Raw genomic sequence first — 9,775 nt, forward strand, 5'->3', positions numbered from 1 at the left:
AAAACAGAAGAAGCAGCTAAAATCAAGCCTTATTTACTGTTTCTTCCTGTAAAAGAGTCTGAAAAGAAGTACTTGGGAAGTCAACTCGAAGTTATTATTTCATCTTATTTGTCACATGCAAAGCTACTCTTCACTTAATTATTTAAAATTTCCCCCTCATGCAAATACGGTAATCTTTTTACCATTAGTTAATTTTACTTTGTTGGCTTTTGTGCTTAGAGCAATTTGAATTTGACAGTTGGAGCATTTTAATAAAGAAAGTCAGTTAAACACCTGTCCAAATTATTCCCTATATATACAGCAGTGGAATGTAAATTTGCATTGAAAAAGATTTATTAGAAAAGTTTAGCAGGCTATCACCTACTTTTACTGCCTTTTTTTTTTTTTTTTAACACAAATAAGACCTTTTATTTATCACCATTAAAAGTCCGAATTTTTCACAGATTTTTGGACTGCTGACTCATACCCATCAGCTTGATCAACTTTAGTGCTTATCTCATCCCCAATAACTTTTCCAAAAATGCTATCTTCCCCATGCAGTTTCATGAGTTTTCCAAGTTCATACATGGGCTTCTTCAGCATATTTGCTTTTGTAACAGTGTCATCATAGAACAGATAAATAGATTGGCAAACCTTTTCTATGTGTTTTCCAATGCTGTCTGGAATCAATTTATTGATCACCCTTTTAAAGACATTTGTCTGCACCTCTGAGGTCATGATTTACATTGTGATCTTGTGGATCTGGCTGACCTACCAATGCTGGGCATAAAAGGTCTTCTGAATCTAACTGTTGCATTTTCAGTAAAACTCACACAGAATAGATGAAGCAAATTACCATCGGTAGTGCTGGCATCAATGTGAGCTTCAGTCACAGTCTGACATTTTTTGACCCATAGAGAACATTTTGTCACAGGTGAGATCCATGCCATGGAAATTAGTCAGGCATTTTTTTTTACCCAGAAAGTCCTCAATAATTAGCTTGAATTTTCTAAATGCAACTTCATCATTCTGTAGATCAGCAAGGCTCACTTCAAAAACACAACCCTTAAAGTCACATGTTGTGATTTTTGTTCCTTGGGTTCTCATGGCCAGTGCTTTCCCAAGATTTCTTGTATGGAACCTTGCTGATGCTTTCACATCATACCAATCTTTCTAAGAAAATCAGTCAACCACTTTCTTCTTGGCTCCCTTTTTATTGCTTTTGTAAGGTGCTTGTTCTTTCTGACTACCATGGTACTACTCAGAGATCTAAAAGGGCTACTGCCTTTTTAAATATGAGAGATTCATCCAAATGCTGTTAGAGTTGATGAAGGTAAATATTCTTATGTGGTGTGTTTCAGTAAAATACAGTAAGAGTTATTTTAGAGGCTATAAAAAATAAACATTAGTTAAAAATCATGATTTTAAATCTCTCCTCAATTCTCTGCTGTTGTTCTTTCAAGATAACTTTTACTATCACCTTAAGACATATATGAGTGTGTGTGTGTACATATATATTAACATACTTGTTTGTATAACTCAAACAGGTTTTTAGAACTCTCAGCTTAGTTGCTACAGGTAGCTACCAGAATGATTATCAAGTTTTCAAAGAAATCGTAAAAGAATATTGTCAGATTGCATCCTTGAATTTCGCTTGATGAAATGATTTTCTTTTCCATGCATTGCTTTACTCAGTAGAAAATTTGATTTGTTTTCACTGAAATAATTTCAGATTCAAGTTCTTAGTTCATAATGCCTTGGTCCTTTCGTATAAAATATGTTTTGGAGATTTGTTCATTCAAAGTCCTGACATGTGAAAAATTTTAGATTCTCTTCAGAAGTGCCTTTGGGTCCATAACTACTTGTTAGCTGTGTGAAAACTGGGAATTGTCTCCTATTAAGCCTTCAGATAGTCTGTGTATTCTCTTCTAATGTAATATGCTTATCCCCTGAGCTTTCCCCAGATGGCAAGTTTCATGAGGGCATAAACCTAACTTCTGTAGCTTTGATATCTGTCTGTGTTTGCATGTATTAGATAACCCAAACATGTACAGAATGAGGAATGAGTATGTTTAGCCTTATAACTAGTATCTCTTGCATCACTGAGTGATTTATATGCCTCCCCTTTTAAACCTTTTGAAAGTAAAATAAATAAATAAATAAAATAAATAAATAAACCTTTTGAGATTGAGGAAGAAATATTTGTTATATAAGTCCATTGGATTTCATGTATTTTTTTCTTCTTCAGCACTGTTTAAATTTGATGTTTGAATGACTTCTTCTTAAGGAAGCTTTACCATTGTCTAAATACTTAGACTGACAGAAATCCTTGCTTGTTATTGTCTGTTTACAGCTCCATAAGGGATTAGATTAGTGACCAAAGGGCACATATTTTGATGCTGACATTGAAAGACAAATATCCAAAGAATGTACACTTTGATGATGTGATATCCTTCAGTTATCTTGTTGAAACATGATAATGGTGTAGGAAAATTTGAGGTGCAGGCTACTGACTTAAAAGTGCAAGGGCTCATTGCGTTTTGAGTCATTTATGCTAACTGGCTTGTCAAGATGGCATGCTTTGTCAAAGAGGTTGGAAAACAGAATCCTGTAGTAAACTCAGATAGTTTTTATTTTTTATTAGTATAGTATTTCTAACCCACTGGTTTGCTGTTTCATGATTTTAATAAACTCATGATAAGTGAAACTCAGATTATAATTTAAATTTATTCTGAATATGTTATAAACATTGTAAATGTTTATAATTATGTTAAAATATGTTGTTTTAATTTTCAAATTTCCCCCAGAAAACGTTTTACAGAATCTTCAAAGTGGTTTTGGAAGGCAAAACCAGAAAGATGAAAACTATTTTCCTTAAAGTTATGTGTAAAAAAACATGAAGATGAACTTCAACACATTTACTATTTTCAGTCCATTATTCATTTGTAAACTAGTAAATGCAGAAAGTTGTAGAATATTCCAGAGGGTAAGTTTTATTTCCCGTTTAAGGAGAATAATGTGGCTACCAAATACACTGCTTGTAATTTTGGTGCTTTCTCCAAATACGCTGCTTTGGTAACTTCTTCAAAAAGCAATTATGATCTACTGCTTGGACTTTTAATTTTTCCAGCGTGTATGTATATCTAGAGTTTTAACCATAAACTCATGCAATCTCATCATGAGACCATTCTTGAAATTTGAAGAAAATAAAGATACCTGATTATATACACTTAATACATTGAGATATCACTCACATGCCCTATCAAAACAAGTGCTTATTTAATGGCAGTACATGTACTATATCAAACACATTTACTCAAATCATATTATCTCTGAGCTCCTGTGTATATTTACACAATGACTTACTCTAGCTTATTCCTTTTCTTGGTTACTGTTATCACTATTTATCTAATTAATGTGTGCATCCAGGGACAGTTTGCATAAAGACTCACTTAGTTAATCATTTGCCCTTAAGTCAATCCTAAAATAAGAAGAAAGCTAAATCTCACTATTGGAATTAAAATGATACATAAGAAGATGTATAAAATATATGTATCAAGAGTTATAAATGTTAACTCAAGTTTTGAATAGATGATTACATCCTAGTTTCTTACATTAAAGAACATAATGGAGAATGGAAGAAGGCTAAATGTATCAGAATGAAATAGGATTATCATTTATCTATAAATTTATAATGAAGATAGTATAGATTAGAAAATAATTTCATACAAATATAGAATTTAGCAGGCAAAATTGAGCAGATTCTTGAATTCATGTAGTTAAATGTTATTTTCAGAAAGTTCACACACATATACTTACATATTCAATCATTCACGTACATGCATAAAGCAGGATTTTACTTCTATTCTCTGTATGCACAGCATGGAAGAAAACTAAACTATTTTCTGTTTTACAGAGATGTGTTTAAGGTTAAACACACACATACACAGACATACACACAAGTATTCAACTCAGTGAAGGAAAAACAGAAAAGTGCTTTTCTATTCTATACATCTAAATTTTAATCTAAATACTGAAGACAACATTTGGCAACTAGATATGCTTTATGTATGATCCTTTATTATTTTTTATTAACTTTATTGAAATATAGTTGCTTTACAATGTTGTGTTCATTTCTGCTATACAGCAAAGTAAATCAGCTATATGTTTCATATATCCCCTCATTTTTGGATTATCTTCTCACATAGGTCACCATGGAACATTGTGTAGGGTTCCTTGTATTATACAGTAGGTTCTCATTAGTTATCTATTTTGTGCATAATATTAGTAGTGTATATAATAATCCCAGTCTCCTAATTCATCCTACCCTTTTCTTCCCCCTTTGGTATCTATACTTTTGTTCTCTATGTCTATGTCTCTATTTCTGCACTGAAGCTGTTGCTTCTCCACTCATGCTATATATCAGGATCTACTTAAGGAACTTTATAAAAATACTGATGCCAAGACTTTACACCAAAGATTTTGATACACTGTTTCTGGGTTTAGGTCTTTATTAGGATAAAGAGAACTAGTGTCTAAAACCATTTTTGGAGATAAGCAATTATTTGAAATATCACATGTTAGTAAGAAACATGTTAGAAGAAGAATCAGTACTAGTATCTGCTAAGCTGCCCAGTATGTGGTACTGAACTTGGATGGACCTGTTCTCTTTGAGCCTGACCTTCCTTATGTGCAAAATGAATAGTTTGAATTAAATGATGTTTAACATAGATTATGTAGAATTCCAGTTCTAAAATTTCTGATGTTGTCATCACGTATACATGCATTTACAGAATTTGATAGGAACACAGTGACAAATAAAATTGCAGACAACATGTAGTTTGATAGCAGTTGTTGAAATGGTTTATTTACTGGCAAAACCTTGCTCTGAAAGATTTTACTTTCAGTACATTACTTTTATAGACTAGAATTATGATGAAATAAAAATATTATATTTGGCATCATAAGACTGGTTTAAATTTCAGCTGCGCTCTCTACATCTTGTATGGCCTTGTACATGTGGTTTGACCTCATTAAATTCTGATGTCTTCATCTTTAAGGTGGTAGTGGGTAGGATAATACATGACAATTATTCAGAGAGCTGTTATGAAAATAGCACTGTATGTTTAATATTCTTTAATTAAAAATTTTAGTTATCTTTTTAAGAATTGAAAGAGTTTTACAAGATGGGAGATAGAATATGAGACTCTAAAGATTAAAAAAATAAGAATTTATAAATTTGTAGACAGGGTATTTGAAAAATGATTTTTAGTGAATGCAGCTTTGGGTTTTCAAGGGAACCTTAATCTAGTAACCCTAGAAAAGAATTTAAGATCAAATAAAATATACTTCACCTATGATTTAGTTTGGGGGATGCTTTTATTGTCTTGGGATTTATTTTATCTCAGTGGACATAAGATGTGGGATCAGTGTATCTCAGAGTAAAGCAGGAATAAGACCCTCAAGGAGCTGCAAATATGTTACCTTGATGATTGATGAGTGTGAAAACAAGATGATTTTCTGGATGTTTGGGTATGTTCGTAAGATCTTTTGGTCCAGCCACAATGCATCTGTGGAACACTACACAAAGTGAATTACAATGATAACAATAAGTTCACTCATTTATTTGTTCTTTGAGCAATTATTGATTAGACAACTAATGTCAGGAAGATCTCCTAGAGGAGGACATGGCAACCCACTCCAGTATTCTTGCCTAGAGAAGCCTATGGACAGAGGAGCCTAAAGTCCACGGGGTCGCACAAAGTCAGACACAACTGAAGCAACTTAGCACATACACACACATATACATTAGGAACCAAACATTAGCAAGATCCCTGATCTCATAGAGTTTTCACTGTACAGGAGGAGCTAGACATTATCATAAAGTCATAAAGTCATTCAAATAACTTGCCAATTTTAAATGTTACAAAGTGCTTATAGTAAAGTGCTTGAGAGCATGTAATAGAGGACATTTATGAAGAAGAAGTAGTGTAACTAGGTTCTGAAAATGAGTAGCAGTAATTATTTGGAGGTATGAGAGAGCATCCTTTATAGAGGTATCCCTACCAGGCTTCAGGTGTTTTCTGCCTTCAGACTGCACAGCTCCATTTCCTTGCTGTTTTGCTAACTTATCTGGCTTGTGTTCAATGGCAGAGTGTCCGATGCCTCTCTAGGATCCAGTTCCCTTTCAGTTTACTTTATCTCAACCAGATAAGACTAGAGATCTCTTCAAGAAAATCAGAGATACCAAGAGAACATTTCATGAAAAGATGGGCACAATAAAGGACAGAAATGGTAGGGACCTAATTGAAACAGAAAATATTAAGAAGAGGTGGCAAGAATACACCTTGTATAGAAGAACTATACAAAAAAGATCTTCATGACCCAGATAATCAAGATGGTGTGATCACTCACCTAGAGCCAGACATCCTGGAATGTGAAGTCAAGTGGGCCTTAGAAAGCATCACTACAAACAAAGCTAGTGGAAATGATGGAATTCCAGTTGGTCTATTTCAAATCCTGAAAGATGATGCTGTGAAAGTGCTGCACTCAATATGCCAGCAAATTTGGAAAACTCAGCAGTGGCCACAGGACTGGAAAAGGTCAGTTTTCATTCCTATCCCAAAGAAATGCAATGCTAAGGAAGTCTCAAACTACCGCACAATTGCACTCGTTGCACGCGCTAGTAAAGTAGTGCTCAAAATTCTCCAAGCCAGGCTTCAGCAATACATGAACCATGAACTTCCAGATGTTCAAGCTGGTTTTAGAAAAGGCAGAGGAACCAAAGATCAAATTGCCAACATCCATTGGTTCACTGAGAAAACAAGAGAGTTTGAGGAAAACATCTATTTCTGCTTTATTGACTTTGCCAAAGTTTGTGTGGATCACAATAGACTGTGTAAAACTCTGGAAGAGATGGGAATACCAGACCACCTGACCTGCCTCTTTAGAAACCATGCAGGTCAGGAAGCAACAGTTAGAACTGGGCATGGAACAACAGACTGGTTCCAAATAGGAAAAAGAGTATGTCAAGGCTGTATATTGTCACCCTGCTGACTTAACTTATATGCAGAGAACATCATGGGAAATGCTGGGCTGGAGGAAGCACAAGCTGGAATCAAGATTACTGGGAGAAATATCAATGACCTCAGATATGCAGATGACACCACCCTTATGGTAGAAAGTGAAGAAGAACTAAAGAGCCTCTTGATGAAAGTGAAAGAGGAGAATGAAAAATTTGGCTTAAAGCTCAACATTCAGAACACTAAGATCATGGTATCCGGTCCCGTCACTTCATGGCAAATAGATGGGGAAGCAGTGACTGACTTTATTTTTGGGCTCCAAAATCACTGCAGATGGTGATTGCAGACATGAAATTAAAAGATGCTTACCCCTTGGAAGGAAAGTTATGACCAATCTAGCTGCTGCTGCTGCTGCTAAGTCACTTCAGTTGTGTCTGACTCTATGTGACCCCATAGATGGCAGCCCATCAGGCTTCTCCGTCCATGGGATTTTCCAGGCAAGAGTACTGGAGTGGGACCAAAGTAGACAGCATATTAAAAAGCAGAGACATTACTTTGCCAACAAAAGTCCGTCTAGTCCAGTCTGTGGTTTTTCCAGTGGTCATGTATGGATGTGAGAGTTGGAATATAAAGAAAACTGAGTGCCAAAGACTTGATGCTGTTGAACTATGATGTTGGATAAGACTCTTGAGAGTCCCTTGGAATTCAAAGAGATCCATCTAGTCCATCCTAAAGGAGATCAGTCCTGGGTGTTCATTGATTTTAGTATATGTGCTGCCGAAGTGAGCACCTGGGTGTTCATTGAAAGGACTGATGTTGGAGCTGAAACTCCAATACTTGGGCCATCTGATGCAAAGAGCTGACTCATTTCAAAAGACCCTGATGCTGGGAAAGATTGAGGGCAGGAGGAGAAGGGGATGACAGAGGATGAGATGGTTGGATGGTATCACCGACTCAATGGACATGGGTTTGGGTGGACTCCAGGAGTTGGTGATGGACAGGGAGGCCTGGAGTGCTGTGATTCATTGGGTCACAGAGAGTCGGACACAACTGTGCGACTGAACTGAACTAATATATATATAAATGATGAAAACACACATAATTAACCTAACCTAGATCATAGTCACCATGTCTAAACCTATTTCCACACAAATCCATTAAAATGGAGTTACTTTTATATCTTGTCACTATATTCTATTTACTTTAATATCTCCCTGAAAACTCTGATGAATTAGAATACAAATAGTGAATCATCCTGCTTCCCTCTGAAGCCAAATATGATCTATAATATTTTGCTCTACTGCAGAACACTATTTTATATCCTGTATCTTGAAGGGTATGAGCCTTTAAGGAGTTATGGACAGACGTCACATATTAGTGTATGTATAGCAGATTATTTATTGAACGATCAATTTGCTTTCCTGTGTGGGTAGCAGACTAGCTATCTAGTCTACTAGTCTAGTCTAGTGTCCAAATTTTCCTTGCATTCACACAAACAAATGGATTGCCTGTATGGTATTTGAAAAGGTTGCTGCAGCTCACTGAGGTGCTCATCATTAAGGGAGAACCCACACAGAAAGCTCTCAGCAATGAAATGGAAGCAAGACATATTTTACTCTACTTAGCATTTAAGCAGCATTTTTGAAAAGTGCATTTTTATTAGAATATCCTCACAACAGCCTTATGAGCTTCATCTAGTGGTGTTATGCTCACTTAGAAATGGATAAATTAAGGGCCACAGGAGCCAGGCATTGTTCCAGGTCATATGGCAGCTAGGCAGTGGAGGGAGCCCAAATTACCACTCTGAGACCTGACATTTCCTTCATGTTATTTTTCTTCCATGAGCTACACTCCCCATTTTTTTCACAGAGGAAACATTTCTAGGTGAAATCAGATACATAGTATTCATATATAAGGTTGGTAATTTACAGATAACTTTTAAAAAGGCAAATGATGGCAAACTGTCACAGTTATCATTCATGAGTGTATCATCATATTCTTCACTCACGGTGATTCTTCTAATCATATAACAGTTTATCATATGTTTTAAGATAATTGGTAGGTTTTATATATTTATGTATTTTATTATACCTTAGACTATTTGCTTCCTTTGGGGGAAACAGTAAACAAGATCCCAAGATAGGAACTGATCATGCAAGTGAGAAAACAAACAATATTGGAGGCAGACTGATGGAAAAGAATGATTCTTAAATACCGGAGTGGCATATTTTCCTAGAGTTTAACAAGGTCTAATATGCCTCAATGACCCACTAGTGATTCTGAAGGACTGATGCTGCATGCAGATAAATTTCATTTTTGCAGTGAAAAGTCCAAGAAAGCTTGTTAGTTTTATTCAGTGCTGTAAGAAGCATGACCACAATAATGCCACTTGTGAATGGTCATCTCTAAGTTGACCTGAACAAATGTTTCTTTTAACGTGTGATAATCCTTGTATGTCTGCCTTAGGAGACAGAGCTTGAAATTACTTTTTCTTAGTATAAATGCTTTCTACTTTTGAATTCATTGCTTAAAACAGCTGTTATTCTTTGGCCTACTTTCATTCATTATTACATAAGATATGACCTAGAACAGGAAGAATGTGAAAATACTAGTCCTCATGGAATTAGTTACTATTCTTGATACTCATTCAAAGATTTTTATTATTGGGTTACTTCTTTTCTGTGCTCAATTGTGCTTTTTATTAAATTTTCTTTTTGCCTTCTCTGCTTTCACTGTTAATTCCTAACTCTGTATGCAAAGTTTGAAATATATAG

The 9,775-nt window shown here is 35.2% G+C and overlaps 1 pseudogene; it reads right to left on the reverse strand.

Annotated features, from left to right (window-relative positions):
* Positions 1-420: 420 nt before the first annotated feature.
* LOC110136183 (small ribosomal subunit protein eS1 pseudogene) lies at positions 421-1,232 on the reverse strand (annotated as a pseudogene).
* Between the last annotated feature and the right edge of the window lie 8,543 nt (positions 1,233-9,775).

The sequence above is a fragment of the Odocoileus virginianus genome, chromosome 4, assembly GCF_023699985.2.
Source record: "Odocoileus virginianus isolate 20LAN1187 ecotype Illinois chromosome 4, Ovbor_1.2, whole genome shotgun sequence".
NCBI lineage: Eukaryota > Metazoa > Chordata > Mammalia > Artiodactyla > Cervidae > Odocoileus > Odocoileus virginianus.